Genomic DNA, 22,360 nt, shown 5'->3' on the forward strand with positions numbered 1-22,360 from the left:
GATATTTCAGCAGAAAAACATCTATAAGATATCAAGATCTTAAGCAGTTCCAGTTGTTTGCTTACCAAGCGAACATTGTTTCACAATGGAATGTCTATTACCTCCACCAGCACCCAGAACATTTCACTGAGATGTACAACTGACTGCACGGACAATCTGATCAAAGCATTTTATAGAATTATGATAAATAGGTCAACCTGAGCCCTTTTATTCTGACAAAATAAGGCCTACATCTTTTAACTAAATTTTCTTTTGAGTTTTCCGTCCTTGGTATTGTCATTAAGTCCTCCTCATACAATGGTAGAAAGATTATTTTTATATGTTTTATAAGGGGAACTCCCACAGCTTAGTTGAAGAAAATAACACTGGAATGTGATTTTTACACACTGAGAGGCAACTGTGCTTGTAACCTAAGAAACCTTCATAGCAGGGATTAAAAAACTTCAAGCCAAAATGGAAAGAAGTTAATGAGTTGCAATGAGCAAATGAACTTTGGTTTGGTGTGATTTCTTTCATGTGGCAATCACGCAAGCTTAGATTCCTTCCACGTGTACCACATTACAAATCAGACATTCTTTAAACACTTTCTTTGTAAAACATATTGTGTCATTGTATCATAGCAACAACGTCATTTGATGCATGTTGGAGTCATGGATTCTCAATATCAGATAATGACCAAAGATTATGGCAAACAGCTTCATTACAGACATGTTATTCACCCTATAAAACTGGCAGATTAGAGAACAACTATTACCACTGATTTAATGCCAAACCATTCCATAAGGATACGAAGAGCAAAATGCACATACATTTCATAAATATGGCTTATCAATGATTAATCGGAGTAAGATTAGACAATTAGCATACCACAACAAATCTATTTAAACTTTTACTTTAACCATTCCATTTAAAAATGGTGGTAAAAATAGTCTTCAAGGAACAGTCTACAAGGTCTTTCTAAAAGCGGTTTCTACTGAAATTATTTGGAAACCAAGTAGTTTAAAGCACGTACTCAATGACAAAACTTCATAAACTGCACAAAATAAAAGGCTGAAAATGTTTAATACAACCAAACTCCTTTCAATGCAATTTTCAGTGTCTATGCTTTAGTCAGGACTGAAGCCCGCCCAGTCCAAGATGTGAGCTAACCGCAATTTAGTGAGTCAGTTTAGAGGCTTGTCAGTTTCAGCTATGACCTGCCTCTTGAACTCAGACACAGGGCGTATTGCACACACCCTGGCTGCAAGAGAAATAAAGAAAGCAACAGTGCTTAGGGAGAATGGTGAACCTTTTTTCTTCTCATTCAGAGTTAAAAATGATGTGGTGAAGGAATAATATTCTGCAACTTTTTCCCCACACTGAGCGGACCCGGTGTGTTCACATTTTTATACAGAGTAAACAAAACTTATCATTCCATCACAACTTCCTTAGCGTTCATTACCAGATCCAACAAGACAAAACGCAATATGACTCATCTGATTACAGGGTTCACATTGGGCAGCATCTAGGCCAAACATACGGAACCAAGAGACAGTACTGTAACTAACAGCTGTAATCTGCTTTCCCAGAAGCCTATATATACAGTATATTTTTGTCTGCCCCGAAAATAAAAACCTTATAAATTGCATCTTACATGACTGCGGATGTACCAGCATGGAACACATACAGTGGCACCTGTATAATCTCCGTATTCCGAAATAAAGATAGCCTTCCATCTTCTAATAGCTTCCAATTCCTGGCCTTTTAAATGACTGATTGTACACTGCAGATGTGCAATTAGAACAATCACACTCATGCTTAATTGTTACATCAGGACCAATATGACCATTGTGTGCTGCACATAAGGGTGGAAATCAATTGTTGTTTGTAAGATGGGATTCACCTGCAAATGAAGTAAAAAGATCTAAGGTCCTTATTTGAGGATTATTGATATCTGAACATTAACTATAAAAAAACAAAGACAAGCAAAATTCCAAGGATGTTTTTATATTGCAACATTCAGAAGAAAAACATTATATTAAAATTTTCTGCAGGGGAATAAAAATGTATTTTATATAGTGCTGTTAAAATAAATCAACTTTTCAAATCATTTTGCAAATAAACACTCACCTACCATTAGACATCTATATCTTCATCATTGATACACATACAGGGGTGATTCTGATCTTTTTTTATCATGTGTGAGGTTTCAAAACTATTGTATAGTTTATGAAAAATATATATTTTTTAAAAATAGAAAGGGAGGTCATTTTTTTTACTTTTCTGCTCAACTCTCAAAATCTCAAGTAGAACACATGCAAGATTCATTTTTACATGTCATAGTTCGGATGCTTACATCTCCCAAAGCTTTTTTTTTTTGTGTTGTGGCATCATCGTTTCAGTGGGTTCAGGTAGTTCTGAGATGACCGTAATGACTTCACTTTTATAAATGGCGTTGTTAAACTATTTTATAATTCTTGTGGGGAAAAATAGTTATGATCTATAAAATGCTATTAAAATGATCCCACTGGGATTATCAGAGCGGGGGGACTAGGTCAGCTTTGAGCACCTCTGTTTCAAGTCCAGACGTCAGTCCATCTATTTCATGAGCAAAGCATTTATGAAGTTTCTGTCCGGAATGAAAAGAGCCAAGGTCAAAAGCACCCATTTTTTATTGTATCTGATCCAGAAAAAAAACATGCTCATTTAAACGGGAAACTACCTCAGTACTCAAAAATTGCAGTCAAGATATCTAGGCAAATTAAAACATGTGGCTATTGCCCCTATCTTGGGTTTGATTCTATACTGAAGGGGAAACCTTCTCGTGTAGCTTGTACTCTGTGTTCTCATGGAGTTCAGCGCTGCCAGGACTCCTGGATGGGAATGGTAAGAAAGTATTGGAAAAGGCTACAAAGATGTTACTCTCCACACATCTTTCCAAATGAAGTGATCCAAGGCAGGTGACTTTAAACAGACAAGCACACACAGACAGGGACCCAACACAGTAATTTGTGTCTATTTAAACAAAAATCAATCTACTTAAAGTTGGGTGTTTTGCTCCAAAACTGTGCTTCTGAAAAACAAAAAAAATGATTTTTTTTGTAATCTGAGGCTTGCAGCCTGTTAAGGCGGTTAGGCATTATCACAGCAGAGCTTGTACTGAACCCATGCAATAAAAAGGCTCTTCAGCTGCAGTACATTCCAGCCACAGCAGAAAGTGCTTCATACTAAATAACTGTAAACCATCTCTTAAACATTTCCCAGCGGCCCTATACTGAAAGGTGATGGTTCCACATGCAATACCAAAACACCGCTGCAAGACACAGTTAAGATATACGGCCACAGGCCAGCAATGCATCACAATGAACGGACAGCTTACATTCCACTAAATAAAACCTTATGATTAATTCATACACGTTTAAAACCACTGAAAATAGCCATTCCACATTTTGACTGATATCAACCGACGTGGATTACAAGATGTACAAATGTCAAAATCTTCAATAGTACGTTTGTTCATAGAGCGCGTCATAGAAATGCATCATTCATTTGGCTTTAACTACACAAACCATTCTCCCTATCAGTAAAATCCCGTCGTGTTTTGAATCTAATGCACCTCATTTTAATTTACTTCAATGCGGAGCAGTGTGCCTGTAAATAATGATGACCACGTGATATCCTCGTTATTATTAACACATTCTCCATAACATATGATATCACAAGTAAGATTTAGGTATTTGTTTAAAATATAACCTGCCAAACAAGAGTTGGCATGGATCTCCAAAGACTGCTGGTTGTAGCAATGGACGTATTAAAAGTTCTAATTTACATCACAGAATAAACTACATTTCCTGGTTTGCGCTGTGCCATACTGCCTTCTTTGTGTCCGATTCAAAACTAGGCAACAAAACTTCCGTTGACATGAACCGGCCCAATTACATTGTAAACAAACGGGCTTGTGAATACACTCTTTTAATCCAATAGAAATACTGCTTTCGATTTCAAGACGGTTTTGACGACAAACACTATTCGTTAATTCTACATGCACACTGGAACATTTCTGTGGTAAAATGTGTGTCGCACAACCGGTACTCATTCGCTCGTACATTGCGCTACATTACAAGGACATTCTCGTGAACTTTCGCTCTTGCCCTTGGCTAGACCAGCGGATTGAGACATGGTGACCATACAGTACTTTCACAAAGTTCACAATGTTGTGCTTAATTTGGAATTTGTAAAATGTTGCGATACCATCGATTAATTTATTTTGTTGCCTACAGATAATGACTGGACTGAGAATTCGGGTGTGCAGTTCCCTCATACTTTAAATGTTACTTTTTTTCAGCAGTTTGTGAGGGAATAAATGGTTTCAAAGCAATTTAATTCACTCTATTTACAAATTGTACTGTTAGAACAGAAAAGCAAGATGATTCCAATATTGCTGTAGCTTCACATCTCTCTGTGTAAAATTTAGTCGGAACAAGGCAATTTAAAAACAGTTAATTGCATGCTTGTTTCAGAGCACAAACATAAAAAAACTCCTGATGAAACAGAAGAAAAAGATCGAAAAGCAAACAGAGACCAATGTGTACTGCTGCAGTAGGAAGTGCACTTGGAGACGAAGGGTTCAGTACAAACCCAGGCATTCAGCAATAGGTGGTAGACTGTAGGGCTAAAGTTGGATAGGCACCATACTAAATAGATTGCGAGTTAATATTGTTTTTTAGCAATTGATTGTGGCAGTTTAAGGAACACAATTCAATGCTAGATGTAAAACAAAATACAATAAAAAAAAGTGTACAACCTAGTTTTTATTGATTTCCAACTTGAAATAGTTCTGCTCTGCTCTTTCATAAACATATCTTAAAAAAATCAACCTAAAAGTAGCTGAAACCACAAAATACAGTGGTCACAGTGGACACAAAACGAGGGCTGTAACAAAGATCAGGAGGAGCGATGGCAACCAAAATCACCTTTCTTCTCCGTCAATTAAAGCCGTAGGCCTCGATAACGTCACTTCCCAATGCCTTTAAAAAAAAAAATCACTGTAAGCCCCTCGGGCGTCTCCTCCAACCCATGTCCACCTCGGGACCTACCCATGGATTTCTTGTTGGAGAGTCCTGGTCCCCTCACCCTACGGCCAGGGATCCAGGGGTCCAACTAAGCAAGTTAAGCCAGAATTCTTTCATCTTAAACTTTCATCAGATTTTTTCTAATAGAGCTTTGTTAATCCTCATGAACACTGCTTTAAACCACAGGCATAGTTCTCCCAACGAAAATTAGGAGATTTCAATCGGTCTGGGGTGAGATCTGTCTTGTGATTCGAATGCTGCTCACCCTCTGCCTTCTGGACATCTACGGATTCGTTAATATCAGCTCCTTAATCGGGCGTGAACCCCAGTCACACATGAACAACAAGCCCATCACCTGAAGCATGTGCTTCATTACTTTACCATGAACTCAATTCTAACCCTTCCTACACAATCATGTGTAGTTTATTAAACAACAAAACATGGGAAACTGCCAAGCTACCCTTGTGTTTGTCGATACTATGGGTAACACGGTGACCCACACATGATTTATTGACAGTGCTCTGCTCCACTACTGTCTGCCCCAGACTCGACTGTGCCCAGGGGCAATGGCAGCTCTATTAAACTGTCTGCGTCAGCTTTAACCATTCTGCTCAGGAAGGAGCCATTTTTCTGTTGTGGTCCAGCAGAGGATGTCTATTACACCACAACTTATGTTAAACTGTAAGAAGCTCCTGTCTCAATGTTCTGAGATTGGCCCTCTTGCAATTTAGAATACTGAATGTCACTAAAATAACTTTCTGAAGACACCGACCAGGTTAGCATTCAGTTTCGAACCAGTAAGTTTTGATATATTTTACTGCTGTATGGAGCACACTCACTATGAGCTGACAGCAAACTGGAAGCCTGTGGCCAGTTACATTAAAAAAAAAATAAAGTACCATATTTTGGCTGTGGAGCCTCTTCTTGTATACACAATTAACTCCTACTAGCTGTATGTTTTTATCAGCACTCCTTGATTTTAAGAGTCGCAGAGTAACTTCAAACTAGTTAAGAGGAGAAAAAGCATGTTTAACGTAAGTTAAGGGGAAAAACGTATTCAATATGAGGAAATATAATAACATATATCTTAGTATAGAAGTTAGTACCATATCTAAGGGAGTTGGAATACATATTCAGTATCGTAGTACATGTTAATCAAGAGGAAAAGATCTTACTTAAGTGAAGTCAACACTCAAGGAGAAAAAAACACTTAAAACTAAGTTTAGAGCAAAAATAATTAGACTGTTATTAATGTAATCATGATTTCAATTAGTGCTGGGCAATAATATGATAACGATAATTATCGCGATATAATTTTCCTAGATATAATTTTAACAAAAGTTCGAGATATATGTTTATGCTTTGCACACCGGGCAGCTAACGTGGTGGTGTTTACCCACACGGTGGTGGCTGACAGGATTCTAGTTAGAGTGGAGAAATGAGCGACACTGAAGCAAATGCAGTGCTGCCAACGACCAGCTCGAAGGACGATGACATCGTCGACAGAAAAGGTCATTCAACTTCGGTAATTTGGAGATATTTTGGCTTTTTAAGATCAGACATAAAACAGAGCACTTAAACTTTGCAGTCTGTCTGAGCCATCTTCTATGTGTGTTTTGTCACACTGCAGTATTTAATTTTTCTATTAAGATATTTAATTTAGTAAATTTTACTCATCCGTATTTTGACATTAAAAAAAAGACTTGAATACTCTCAACCTCAGATTTGTTTAATGTTTCTGCTGTTTGGCAAGTGTTTGTTGTGTTCTTAAAATAAAGAGTTGTTTAATTTACCAATTAGCTGTCTGGTTTCTTTAACTTTCACTCAGGAGAAAAAAATCTGCCTTTAAACTTGAAAGAAATAATGATTTGACATCGTGATAATTATCAATATTGACTGATATGAACATTTTTATCGTGATAATGTTTTTGGCCATATCGCCCAGCCCTAATTTCAATATACTGATTTTTTGGTATCTGAGAATTTGCATTAATAATTACAAATCACAGTGGTTCTCAGTTCCAGAGTACCCATCTCTTCTGGGTTTTGTTCTATCTGGGCCTTTATCACAAGCGATAATTGCTGTAACTGATCAACTAAAACCTATTTTGGTTGATAGTAGTCATCCACAGAATAAGAACTAAAGCAGTACTGGAAATTACACAATATCCGTATTGTTTAACTCAAAGTGAAGTATTCACATCCAATTTAAATATTCTCTCAATACACCACGAGTCCATTTGTGAAGAAAAGGGTGAAAACAATCTCAATGCAACTCAGTTTAAAAAATAAAAAATAAAAATCCATCTCTTGGCCTCCTAAAAGGGATCCTGGACAAAGTCAAGGAAGGACAGCTTGTTTAGACATGGATACAATCCTGACCGATTCTGTACAGACCTTTGTTCACAGAGGAGGACAGCAGTCTAGTCATGATTGCAAGACACTGTCATTTCCAGCAGCCGCAGACACAGGGCCAACAGTGGAGGTGGGTAAGGATTCTTTACAGGCTTAAAGAAAATGCTGGGGCAGCAATAATGATTGTCAATGCTATGAGCATAACAGCACAGAGGTTTGCTGGTGATCTACATTTACTGGCAAGTAAAAGGCAGTTAGAATACATAAGTAGTTCATAAATGGATGCAGCTTTAACAACACCCTATCCAAAAATACATATTTTCTGTTGCTGTCAGATCATAGATGTTTTCTGCCGCCCTTGCTGGGCTACCCTGGAGATGTGCAACTTCCTTGGATTATCCACTTTCTTAGCACAATGTTTCCAGGTACTAAAACCCACAAAGAAAAACAAACTGCTAGAGCAAAGTTCATAGAGGTGATTAAGAAGAATACACAAGCCCTTTGTCCAGAAAGGAAGACCAGTGTCTGTGCCACCTTGAGTTAAATCATTAATAAATAAAAGGTCCTTCACATAAAGGAGGAATCATATTAAAGATTAATCTCAATTCTGCAGAGACAATTCTGTTTTCCAGCAGAACTGCGTCATCCAGGTAAATGAAGATCCTATAGTCCACAATCAATTTTTTTTTTACTTCTTTGTATAACTGAAAATTTATGGGGATGGTAATGTACACAGGAAAGATGTCTGGACAGTACAGTGGGGGTTTACATTTGTTTTAATTTATTGAGTTGCACACAATCGATGCAAATTACAGAGGGATTTATCAGAACACAAAGAAAATTGCCATGCATTCTTTTGGTGGACACCTCATAAAATTGGTCCTTTCATATCTGCCGATACCTTATTGGAAACTCTACTAAAAATCTGGGTTAAATTCTTTAAGGGGGAGCTTGTAGAAAATTCATTTCTATGAGCACCAGAAGATCCATTTGTCAAAGTTGAAGACTGCAGTTGCTCACTGTCAGAATCCTGATTCAGAGCGGGGAAAACCCTTTTCCTTTATGTGGCAAATACTCAGCTGCTAAGAGGCTTAAGCAAGTCAACAGAGAATTACAGAATAAATCTGTCTCAGCAGAACTAAAAGTCAGACGCATCCTACACCACAGCTCTCTGCTGCACACAGATGGATGGACAGCACAGGTAACCAACACACAACCAGAGAAAAAGTCATAAGTTAAAGTTCAATCAGCTGGCATGTGAAGACTTAAAGTACACATGTGGTCTATAGCACAGCCCATATGCTTTGCCAGCTTAATTTATCAACTTATCATATGACCTAGCAGACAGACTTCATATGACCACACTTTAGAAAGTTATCTGCATGCAATTTAAAACGGCTTTAGGCTTTCTAATTTTTATTCACCACAAAGAAAGACTTTCTTTGGGTTCTGTTACCCTTTATGGCCAGTCAGGACTTGAAAGGCCTGCCAGTAGAAAGGATCTAATCCACTCCAAACCTGGGCTTCAAAGAATGACCTGGGGGCATTAACCTGCATAAATCTCTTTTGTGAAGTATTGTACATCATCTCTTCTTAACATTTCAGAGCACCGTTAATAACCCAGCGGTGAGACAGATGCCCATATGGAACCATAGCAAGAACCAGATCAGGACTAAAAGAATCGTGCATGAGGGAAAAAAAAAGAAAATATACAGCACAACAAGAGTCACTTGAAGTGTGAGAAACAGAGAACTTAAACTAGATACAAGATTCATATACAAGGCATATGTACACATATGTGGACAGAAAATAGGTACAACTATATTGGCAGGAGGAGCACACAGTTTGGGACTGTTCATTTTTCAATAGAATCCTCTTAATATGAAAGCAGAGCTATATTAAACTCTAAAATACAAGCTGAGCTGCAGATAAGCTGTAAGTACTACTAGAGCACATCCACTAAACAGTGGTGGTTTTACATTTCTAAACTTGGCTTTGAAGAGTATCACTTTGTTTCGAAGGAGACCTCCCCTCCTCAGTGTCAGGTGAAAACCTCTGTACTATGTGCTAAAGAAAAACCCAAAGGTCATTCAGGCAAGTGGCCCAGCAGGGAGAACAGGAACTCTGGCTGAGTGATGGAAGAGGAGGATGACAGCTGCCTTTCACCACATCTTCTGTGCGGCTGAGGCTTCCAGTGGCTGATATGCACTGAACATAAGTTTATGCAAACAGGGTAAGAGTGTGTTTGCTTCATGAAGTCTAATGAAACAGTAGTTTAGTCACTAAATATTTCAGTGTTAAATGCAAGACCTGCAGCTATCTCCCTGGATGAGTGACCTTAAACGCTGAATAAAGTTAAGTTTAAGAAAAGGCAGCCGTTTCTGTGCTGTCACGGGTGACCAACAAGCAGGTGGCTCTGCTAATAACACACCCCTCTCGCAACAGAAGCCGTTTTACATCACGAACGTCCAGGCGTCTGTTTCAATGCATCTTTTCTTAGCAGCCTGCCAATACTGTATGTCCTAGAGGAGGTGAATCTAATTATTCTACAGCCCAATGACCTGGATACTTAGCTTCCAGCGATAGCGGCCTACAGAAAATGGAGGAAAACAAAAACAAGCCCCACAATTGTGAAAGAAGGAAGACGTGGCCACATGTGGAGAGAAAGTATGAGCCACAGAGCCGTCTGGAAAACGGACAGATGCCCTCAGGGAGAGGGAGACGCGCAGGACACACTGTGGCACTTTCAGTTGCCATGGTTTTAGCAGGCCTAGAACATATACTTGCTATTTATGTTATGCATATTCTGCTTTGACATGGTTTCCAAAGTTTTTACCAAGATTCAGCAACACCTCACTGCTCAGCTTTAACTAGATATTTATAATGTGGACTGCCACCACCACAAAATCACTACCAAGCAGCTCAACAGAAAAAATTAGGCCTCAGGAAACAACCCAATTTGCTCTCCAATTTAATACAGCACTCCCCACTGCACACTCCCAGAGACAAACCACAAGTGGCTGCCCAAGGGTCTTCAAGGAATCAATTATCTCTATTATTTTTTTCTTTCCGATTATCTCCTGATATATTGGTCACAAGGCTAAAAGTGCATCTTCTCTTGGAGGAAATAATATCAAAGCACCCAGCTGAGATAATCCAGGGTTCAATACTGAAGGAGGTGTCCTATAGACCTGGCTTGGCCACTCAGCACTGCAATAGGTGCCCAGGGCAAAGAATGATTCCATTTGCCAACACCTCCCTTACAATTCTGTTCTTTTCACAGAGAAGATGCATTAAGCAAGTGCAGGATGTGACTATCCCTCACTAGAGTTCATATAGTCATACAGGGTGGCTGCACAAAACAATTCTACTCCTATGAACATGTCTACAGAGGACAAAAAAAATGAGAGGAAGGGCTTTTTTCCTGGAAACTCCCGTCTCTACTCACTTCCTCTGTTTCAATGAAGGTCATCATGAGAAAGTCAATGCAATGTGGAAGAGCTTTCAATCAAAATACAATGAAGCTCATGCACTCTCTCATTAGCATTTTTGCTATTTATTGAGGCCCAGTATTGCTACCATGGCTGTCCTAGGCAAAGTACAGAGTCAGTGCTAATGATGCTGGGATTCTTACACACAACAGTCATTTTGCTTCAAACGCAAACCTACAGCCTTGCACTTGTACATTTTCAATCTACGTCTGAAACAAAATTCACGAATTTATTAAATGTAATGAACTGTTTCATTTAAGTCATTTTTTAACAGCAACGCCTCTTCTAAATATACACCTGATCATCTTATCAAGTAGTAGTTAAGCTGTTCCTGTGAATTGGCTCACATTTGATACAGGATGGAACAGAGACACCTGTTCTTGCAACTGTGCAATAATCTAGGAAGAATTCAAATTACAGCAGCAAATTACTCATCCAACCATCGACGCACAAGGGACAAACACATACTGAAAACCTGACAGTACAGGTAAGTCACCTTCATAACTTCAGGTGAATCTAAAAATTAAATTGTAGTTTATAATGACTGAAATCACACACTAGGTTTTACGTCAGCCACAGCAAATGTCCCCACACCAAAAAAAATTTTTGTGGCACACAAAAATTGCTCTATCAAGGCATCCGCAGATATAATTCTTGGCTCCCAAAGCGCATTCAGAAAGGACTCATTCTTTCACACACAGAAGCCAAAAAAAAATCATTACATAACTAGCTTTTTAGTGGGTTTCCAAGAGCTTTTTTTTTTTTGGTGGAAAATAAGCACAGGTATTGTTTCAGTATTTACAGAGGTCATGTGGGGCTTGGAGGGAGAACAGCCCTCTGGAGAAAAGAAGGCATGATTCAAGGGTGACACCACATGAATAACAAAAATATTGTATCCGTGGCCCCGGTACAGTATTGGAGGCTGCATCTCCACATGCACAGCAACAACATAAAGAGTGCCTTTGTTAACCAAGAACAACGCTCTCTGCAATGGAGGAACGGCCCAGGGGAAGCTGGCCTGAGGGAGAAGTGCACTCACATAACAACCCAGGTGAAAGGGGAAATTTCAGCTGAGGCTGGTTGTTTCAGAATACCTAAAAATAGACCACTGAACTGTCAACTTCTGCATTTAATGGTAAAAGGACAAAATTACTAGAAGCCAAACTACATTAACTTTCATAAACTTCAACTACATACAGAGCGCTCAATCCAACATCATTCATACTTTTTTCTACCTTAAACATGCACAGACAGAAAAAGCTTTTGAAATATATTAGGTAATTACAAGAGTGGCAGTGCAGTGGTTGGCACTGCTGCTTCACAGCACTGGGGCCGTGGGTTTGATGGGGTGCTGTCTGCATGGAGTTCTCAAAGTGCTCCAATTTCTTCCCACAGGCAAAAGACATACTTGCAGGTCAACCGGCTTCTGGGAGTGAGTGTGTGTAGTGTGTCTCTGTGCCCTGCACTGAACTAGTGTCCCATCCAGGGTGTACCCTGCCTTGTGCCAATTGTTTGCCAGGTTCCCCTGTGCCCCTGAAAAGGATAAAGCAGATCGAAAATGGATCGATGGAGGTATATCCATGGTATAAGGTTTCAATCTAATTAATGCAGGAATATAATTATTAATGAGAAATTATTAAAACAACATTACAACTGTCCAGACTGTTGTGCCATTACTGTGGCCACACAATCCTACAGCAGCGTTGCCAAAGATCCTGGCAGCTACTACTCTTGAAGAAGGAACTTCAAGTACTATGGATAGCGCTGCAACTCGCATGACAAGACGGTGACAAGTTTCTGGACTAACAACCTGGAGGTGTTGTGAAGCGTTTTTACGCATCCCTCAGCAATGGACTAGAAACACTAGTCTATGCATGCAGCTGCTCACACAGCATATCCTACAGGCCCAGCTATGAAGCCCAGCATGTCATGTGATATCACATGTAAGGAGTATGAGTGCCAAGATTAAAAAAAGATGTAAATTTCACAGGTAAACTATGGTATTGAATTTACCAAATACTAAATTAGCAGATTACCTCAGTAGACAACAGAACAGTGTATTGCCAGAATACATCATTTAAAGAGCAAAAGCGCCAATTAATGGTTTCTGCCACAGCTGTGACAATCACATCCTTAAGGTTGAGCCCCATTTACAAAGACACAGGTTGCACTATGCTTTTAATTTTAAAAACTGCACACTTCATGAGACCCGATTTTCACAAAATAAAGCTTTTTCCACCTCAATAATCCCTTAGAAATCACCACAAGCTGGTAAATATATGCAATGTTAGTTAACACCAACTGTCTTGACACTGTTGCTATGCAAGGTTAAAAAAATAATGTTTCTGGGCTGTAAACAGGGCAGTGTGGCCCTTTTTTTACTCTGCTCATTTCTTTGGAAAGGTGCTAACGTGTAAGAGATGGGAATGGGGTCATGGGTAGGATGGGGCGGAAAAATCTTGGGTCAGGTCAAGAATAATGTCCCACTCATTCCTTTCCAAGCCCCAAACTCTGAGGGTGCCTTCTCTCAGCTTCCCACCTTTTTTTAAAGTGTGGAAACTTCAACTTCACAACTCAAAAAAAGTCCAACAAATAGCGCAGGAATGCAATTCTAAATACAGTAGCATATGGGAGCAGCAGAGTGCAGAGGAGCCCCTCTTAATATTAAGAACTGCCTGCTAATGTTTAGTCTCTTCTTAAAATCTTTTTTACATCCTGTCACATCCCTGTATCACCCCCAAAGGTTTCTCTGGGGGTGCTGGTATCGGACAACAAAACATACTCCTGGCTCAAATGTGCAGCATTTGATATACTCAGAAGTTTAAACATTCTGAAAAGAAACGGCCATTCTTGAGACAACTGCTTCGCAAGTAAATTGGTAACTCTTTATGACACAGGGGTGTGCATGCACAACCTTTTGATTAACGGAGCCAAGCCAGTCAGATCTCATGATACATTAGACGAGCTGGGCAGAAAATAAAGAGCAAAAATATTGTCAGGAGGAACACACAGTGCATAATGTGGGACTGTGGATACTGTACGAATGCAATATACTAAACTGCTTTAGTGAGCGAGACCATGTGCTTCCATTAACCGACATCGTGTTATTTTAGTTTTGCCCCACATTTTACATCCATCTACCCTGCTGTGAAGAATGAGTTTTACCGAAGGCCAAGCTGAAGCTGAAAGGGCAGAGGCCAACATCACAAGCTAAAAGATAGACGAGAAACGCGAGTGTGGTTTCTGAGGAGGTTTTCGATTTCCAGACACAAACAGCAAGGGAAGCAGCGTGGTAGGCCTCTGGCTCGCTCACAGGAACAAAGCCTCATGTGACCTGAAAGCAATCCAGCTTCCAAGACTGATTCTTCCCTTGGCGTTAAGGCCTGCGGGCGCTAGCTACTCAATTTTATTCGGGCGCTCAGCTTAGCAGCGGTCAGCCCCCGGCAAAGCCACTGTCTTATTTGTTTAGAGTCCTGTCCAGGCAGCAGTTTCGTGAAGGGGAATTTTGAAGCTTTCAGCGTGAACATTAGCAGACAGAAGGTTTAAATCGGATATGCTTTCTGTTGATTAATAAGAGGTCACAAAACAGCACAGGATCAAAACATCGAGCAGAAGAGCATTCTCAGCCTCCTACTACTACTCTGGCTCACATTCCAGCTGGCAAAAACACAAAGGACTAACTTCGGCAGTTCTGCAGAACTTCTGGGATAAATGCTTTCTAAAGCACATTATTTAGAACAGCCACAGTTAAGTATGCCAGTTCTTTCAGCAAAGGGGAGATATGTACCAATTTCAATCCAGGAGAGCCCAGTTTCTGCTCTTTCCTTAGACAATGGGCAGGGACTTCCTCACAAATTCCTTCAGCTCCGTAGGACAGCAGGATCTCAGCGTAAAAGTTATTTTATTCAGGCTTCCTCATTCCTCAGCGCATTTCCAGTTGAAAATGAAAGGCATTTCATCAGGGAATGAGAACATAAACACAGCACTGCCAAAGAAAAAATGGAGACCGAGTTGAAACCGAGTTGTGTCTGGGAGGAGAGCTTTATTTAGAACGGAACTGCAATACTATTTTAAGGTTAGAAAGAATCAGCTTTGATAAGTGCATTTAAAAGCGTAATAAATGTAAAATATACATGGTAACTTGTAAATTGGATTTTTTACACCACAAAATAGATAAATTATCCAGGTATGTGCAGCACCGTTTCTGCAATTCAGAACAAGGCAACAAATGTGGGCGGTCCTACGACACTGTAAACAAGCAGGCTTGTGAATACATCTTTTAACCCAATAGAAACATTGTTTTTTTTATTTCAACACAGTAGTGCCACCAAAACCTACTTGTTAACTCTGCAGGCAGATCACAGTGGAACATTTCTGCAGTGAAATGTCTGCTGCATAACATTAGGGGTGTAGGTCATAATTGCTGCTGGTAGCCCAGAAAGAGGAAAAAAAAGGTCTCTAGATCTATCCATCCAACACTTTTCTACACTGAAAAAATACCTAAAAACTGGCAGGGAGAGGCAAAAAGCATGTTCATGAAATCATGCAGTGAACACAGCAGAGGAAACTAACTGAAATGTTGGGGTTTTTCTTATTTAATATATCCCTAGATAAGCAAAGCGTTTCATTAAAGCATCTCATCAGAAAATAATTTAAACACCGAGAGGTATGTACCAAGAGACAGACACTACTGGACAAACTGGTGTGGTCTGTAGAAAAGCAAGAAAAAAATTGCCTAATCAAATACTGAAGCGTGTTCTGCCCAACGACAGTGATATTATTAATAGTAGCAATAATAATCATCATCATCATCATCACTTTTATTTATATAGTGCCTTTCCAAACTCAAGGACACTCTATACAGTGATAAAGAAAGAAAAACTATAATACAATCAGACATAGACCATAGTAAAAAGGCGAGTTTTGAATTTAGATTTGAAGAGAGTCAAAGTATTTGTCTCTCGAAGAGCTGGAGGAAAGGCATTCCATGAGAATGGAGCAGTGGCCAAAAGCCGGAGATTTAGTCCTAGGTACAGCGAGCAAAGGATCAGAGCTGAATAGAGCTTACAGGAGGGAGTATTCATATGGAGGAGTTCAGAGATGTATGATGAAGCCAGATTGTTTAAAGCCTTAAAAGTCAATAACAAGAACTACTGAGTACGTGACTTTATAAGCAACCAATCTAGAGATTTACATTTAGGAGCAATACATCGCAGTAAAACAATGTCCATAGTCTGATCTTCTGACAAAGTTAATTTAGATTGTCAACATACTTATTTTTCTTTAAAATTCCTTTAAATTCAAATTTAAATTTTATGAACTGTGATTTAATTCAAGTCTTCAAGATGACTTCTAATCTGTCTGCTATGTCATACTGAGCCCCAGCTACAAATCTGAGTTTGTGTGAACATATAAGGGGAACAGGAAGAGGAACAGGATGCATCATTTAGCCTCTTGAGTTTCATGGCTATTTTAAAAATGTGTGTCATTGTGCATCTCCTGTTATGGTGCTATAACCTGAATTAACACTGGGGATCTCTGAACAAATCTGCCTGTCAATGATAAAAAAATTGCTAAAGATGTAGCAAGAAATCACACACACCAAAGAAGAAATCAGAAAAAAACATCCCTTCCTGGCAGCTATTTATTTTCAATCTCGCAAGAAAGGTTGCCCACAGCTCAAGAGTTTTGATGCTGAGTGTTCTAGGTTTCTTTAAATAGAAGAATTAGCCACTTAAAATCAGGCAAAGGGGATAAAAATAAGGTCAGGCGTAAAACCATTCATTTATAAAACTAAGCCTAACTAGAGAAATCCCCCTTCAGAAGAAGGGCTGCTTTCTACAAGGGACCTCAGGACTCAGCTGGCAAGGATCCTTACCCTGTACCAGATCACAGGCACACATCCCAGAACCTGGAACCCTCGTGCTCAGTATATAACCCAGCAGCCTGATCAGAACTGAAATACCCGAGGACTTCAACCATTCACGTTGCAGGCTGGGCCCCAGAGTCCGGTGACGGTTCAGATCTGAGCCATGCCCTTAACTGGCTGGGAGTTTCCATGGCAGTGGCAGGGGTTTGGGGTAGGTTCGATGATGGCCAAGGGTATCCTCAGCTGCCCTCCCTCAACACCCTGCAGCTGACCGGAAGCTTTGTGGTCCGACGACACAATCCCTGGGGACTGTGCTGCCCACTCTTTCTGATAGCCAAGCTCTGCTGCTCACACTGGGCCATCGTTCCAAAACAAAGCCACAGTCACAGGACACGCACAAATATTCTGTCTCTTTCTTGCTTGCATGGGGGTTCTAGCTGTAGGCCCATTTTACTAACAATGGGCAATTCTAATTCAGAAGTATAAAGATAACACTAACACTATCATTAGCACTTTTCACCTCAGCAAAATGATCAGGTTTTCAGGTGCAAGATCCAATAAAGATTATGCCAAGGCTGCCTGGGCAGACAGGAGCAGCAGAGGCTGAAGCACAATTCAGTTCCTGATATGGTCTGGTGTTCCCAGTAGGAAAAGCTGGGCAATGGCCACATACAGCTAATCAGCAAATGGGACCTGTACGGTGATGAGACTGTTAAATTAGTAAGAGAAATCCTATTTCCGTCATATGATCTGGGAACAGGTGCCAGACCTGAAGGAAAGTAATTCTAAAGGTAAGAGCACAGTCACAGCTTATGCAGTGATTAAAATTTTATATCTGTCTGGTCCCAAATTCAGCAAAGTGAGAGTGCTATGCTGTAGCTGCATGACCATATCAACTGACCAGAGTAACACCATGCATGGTCAGACAGCTTGGTCACCAAGAGGGAGGGGATTGGAAAGACACTGCTGTCAAAAGGCTTTACAAACAGAGCAGGACAGCAGCAGCAGGAAAAGAAACCTCGTTGAGGATTGTCATTCTGCTACGAGTCTGGTGGCTGCAGAAAAATTACAATTGATGGAAATGGAGAAGCTTTAAATTGCTGCATTAAAACATTAGTCAGCAAATTAATGAAAAGGAATTTCCAGTACTAAATATATCTGGCTGCCAAGTCTAAAAACCCACTCCCTTAAATGCTTATGTCTCAAATAAAAAGGCTGGTAAACCCTCAGAAGAGTTAACAGCATGCCTTTTTTATACATGAAAAGGGTAATTGAATCCTTCCACCCAGCTTAAGATTATGACCCTCAAACAAAAAAGAGGTTTTAAAAAAAAATATCAAAACTGTTCTCCAAATCCAAGCTTTTAAACTTATGGAAAACAAATGCAACTGGATGATGAGTATCCAAGATTGTTTACAGTGCTATTGCACTTTGCTCAAAAACAACAGCTCTTTTTCAGAAGGGAATAAGGAGATTATTATACATGATGACAGCAGCAAAAAGATTCACAGTCTGGTTCTTGGAATTTGCCTTCAGAGAGGCCAAAGATCCCCTTTCCTGTGCTGAGCTTCCCAGGAATCAAATGTACACACAGCCTGGACAGCCTCACCCTGTCTCTACCTCTGCGCCCTCCCCTCAGTCATTCTCACTGTCCTGACTGCCGCAGGCTGCCAAGACTGCTATTTTGTGGGCTGCAGTGTGCTCCACAAAAAGACTCTCAAGGGCCAGGCAGGTTGAAGCTTTGAAATCTCTTTATGCCTGACCGGAGGAGGGTCGACTTCATTCAAGTACCCCACAGAGTTATAATACTGCTTAACACTACAGCCCACTGGGCTGTAAAGCACATTTTCCTGAAATACCCTGCCAAAAAACCTAATGATTGTTTCAGCTATCCTGATCAATAAATCTACTGCAGCAATAGTGATAAAAAGGAATCACTGAAAAGTCTCTGGGAGACCTAATAAGAATCCTGAAAGGAAATTGTGTTGCACCTCTGAAAGCTGTATTACACAAAACACATGGTTTCTGCATGCTATAAATTCAGCAATGCAGGACATATTAAAGTGGAAATTAGTATTGCAGTTGACTTTTCTACAGTGTATCCACAAAGAATAATTTATTTCGTCACCATTGCATGGCTGATTTGCATTTTTGGACATGTGCCTTAATGCAGTTATGCTCGTGTAACATGTATAGCACACCTGACAACAGTGGTCAGTAGTTGATGATCTCTAACCCCCGAGAAGAGTTGTGTGAACAGCATTTACTGTGGGGAGAAGTGCAGCCACAAAGCATTGGAGATCATGTGCTATTTTGTTTAGAAAACATTTACCATTTGTTGATTACACCAAGCTTTTGTAAAACAGCAGGAAATTAACGAAGAAGTGTAGTAATAGGATCCTTGAACCGAAATGCTTATGAGTTTCTTCACAGTAACTTAATAGCCACCTGAACGATGCCATCTGAAAAGCCTGCATTCATTGTGCTGCAGACCTTACTGAACCTCTTTCCCCAATTAAGGGTTTATACTTTTTGTGTAACCACAGAGACTGCTTTACTTCCTCGTCCCTGTAAAGAATCCCCCAACAAAGACGTCCGTCCTGAAAATGAGATTCCGTCTTGGCTTTTACAGGCTGTGGAAAGCAGAGAATGAAGTGCGGCTGCGCTCACTGGTAACACAGACCCTTTCAACCCATGACAATGACAGACGCAAAGACATGGCACAGCAACTATCAAAATTTGAAACGACGCCCTCTTCGTTTCAGACCTTACATCCAAGCTCAAGGGTCTCGTCAAGCCTTCGGTTTTCTGCATCATTCCCACAAGTCTCCAACAAATGCTTTCAGGAAACATGCTTTCCTCAGAAGTCCTGCAGTGGGAAAGCACGCTGCAGTAACCGGTTAAGAATATGACTGGAGGTTGTCTTAGACCACAAATGACCAAACTGCTAAGAGTTGCTAGAAAAAGCGGAACCATGTAACATCACTGCACACACAAACATACACATCTGTGGGGGACGTGACAATTTCAAGAATAACCCTGTCCTTGTTTCTTATGGATTATTCTTGAACTTAAAAACAGCATTTAAAGGCACTTTTAAACTACTTCAATACCCTCAGAATCAAATTCTCTCTGGTTGCATCTATGAAACCCCAAGCTCTACAACTAGGCAGATTATTTACATAAGGGCTTCCCCCCCAATTAAAATTTGTATGTTGCAAAGTGGACTTTCTCACTAAAAAAAACTGCTGCCTTGAGGTTTTGCGCCGATAAAAAAAAAATAGACAAGAATAAACCAGAGCAGATTTCCAATACAGCACTTTGGTCCTAAACTGTAACCCGCGCATTAGGTTGAACTATCAATGCTGAAGAGGCTGACAGAAATATATTTCACTGAAAACGTTTCGCTGAAACACATCACCATTAAAAAGTGCCTCTCAAGATACATGTTCATAAAAGCACACCTTGCATATTAATTAGCACTGAAAGAAAAAAAAATCTTATTGTTTATAGCATTCTGTAATTGCAGTCTAGAAATTCAGATATAAATCCCCAGGTTTTGGGGCAGAAATAAAGCCAATTTGATGGTAAAAAGTTCAGTTTAGAGACATGTCCTTGTCTGAATACCACCGGCAGCCTCTAACTCTTTCACAGCAAATAATCACTTACATTATTCTTTCATAATCAATTTACCAAATGGTAGAAGCTTTGTGCATTTTTTTTCTGTATGCATAAAATACTGCCATCTTTTAACTAAAAAGTATGTTTTCTCCCCCCTGCCCTGAGTGGAAAAACAATAATTGATTTGATCTTCTAGGTACCAATATTTCTTTCTTCTGAAAATATTTCTTATTACACACTAAGAGGCCTGTAAAGGAAAGCAGACCTGAAGCTTAATTACTAACCATCCTCTTATGTTTCGTTTATGAGAAAGTAAAACAAACCAAAAAAGAGACTGAGTACTGTTACTGAACAATTTAAAGTGAACTGAAAAACACTGTCTTCTTCTTAGGCTGTCCATGTAACTTTAAAACCCATATGACAGTGATTACAACGCATGTATAATAACTGTAGTGGATACAAGGGAAGAGGTTAACTTGGGTGTGTCCAAAATCACTTCCTAACCAGTTTATGCCAAGAAGAAAAGCAGATCAGCATTGTGAATAAACATCATAGCCTTCCAACTCAGCAGAAACAATCCAAGAAAATGACTAAGTGTAACTGTGTAGCTGGCAGCTCTCTCCAGCTGTCTGCTGGCTGGGAAGATAGTGGTGATGTGTCACTGAACAATTACATCATCATCTCATGTTTTAACATCACCAGAGAGGGGGAGCACAGTCACAAAGCAAGGCAAAACGGCCTCAAGAACTGGACACCGAAACCACAATACTGAGACACTCATCACGTGTTGTCAAGGCAACAACACAGAACCAAGAGGCCTAGCCATTTGTGAAGACACTTTACAGCCTGCTGCAGCACAACTGCTTTGCAAAGCTTATCTCTTTGAGTTTGCAGCAGCTACACCTGAACTTTGAGCTGAGCCATAATGCCACTTAGACACATAAACCGCAGTGGGGAAACACTATTCTCAATTAATGAGTTATTTTAAATTGATTTTTTTTCCCCCATTTTTCTGGAAGCTACTTTTGCTGGAAAGGTTGTCAGAGTTGTACATGTGAAACAAGGGCTGCATGGCCCATTTCGCTCATTCCGTTGCCTGTAACATATTGATCTGAGGATTTTTTTCTTGCCGTTTCACGAAAGATACCAGGGAAACAACTCGGAAAGATAGCACTGCAAGACAGTTTGTTCCAGACCCTAACAACTATTTGTGTTAAGATGTTTGTTTTAGCCCTCCAAGCCCACATTTTCTACTTTGATAACTTTAGTAAGCAATTTCTGCAAACTAGACAAAACAAATATGGCAGAAGAAGAAATATTTTAAAATACATCACATCCAAATCCTCAAGGTCTTTTTCCCCCAATTTTAACCAAGTTAAAAAAGAAACATACATATGCAACAAGAGCATTTCAGGTAAAAAAGACAATGCCAAAAGCATTCCTAGCAGGTTAGTGAAAATGTCAGAACTCACTGCTTTCTGACATGCAGATGAGTGGATGTCATTTAAGTTTTGCCATTTGCTTATCTTTGCAGTTTTATAAATGTAATTGAAATGCTCCGACAATCTTTTTTTTTCCCCAGCAGCGATGCCTGCAGCTGTAAAACCACACATACCCACATGAAGGAGCCTGATCAGGTTTGTTCTAAGTGTCCGGTTAAAATTTAATCAGGCCAGGAATGAAAACTGCTGAATTGGTGAACCTAATTACACTAAGTGATTGCACCACTAGTGTCCATTTATGTCCAGATCAGAACACATAAAATAAAGCTCATCACTTGCCAGAAAGGCTCGGACATCAACGAGCATTATTAATAAGGATGCATGTCGATTATTTGACTACGCTAATTGATTTCTTGGTTTCTGCATTTGCTGGGAGGGGGTTATAAAGGGACTAACTGGACAGAGCTTTAATTTTGATTTCTGAGTTTGGGTATTCGTCATCAAGAAATTGTGTGATATCATGAAAACCAC

General features: G+C 39.8%; 1 protein-coding gene across 6 annotated transcripts in view; it reads right to left on the reverse strand.

Moving 5' to 3' along the window:
* spag9b (sperm associated antigen 9b) overlaps nt 1–22,360 on the reverse strand; it is an 81,159-nt gene that overhangs the window by 54,508 nt on the left and 4,291 nt on the right. The window lies entirely within an intron of this gene.

Source organism: Lepisosteus oculatus, chromosome 9 (assembly GCF_040954835.1).
Source record: "Lepisosteus oculatus isolate fLepOcu1 chromosome 9, fLepOcu1.hap2, whole genome shotgun sequence".
Classification (NCBI taxonomy): Eukaryota; Metazoa; Chordata; class Actinopteri; order Semionotiformes; family Lepisosteidae; genus Lepisosteus; species Lepisosteus oculatus.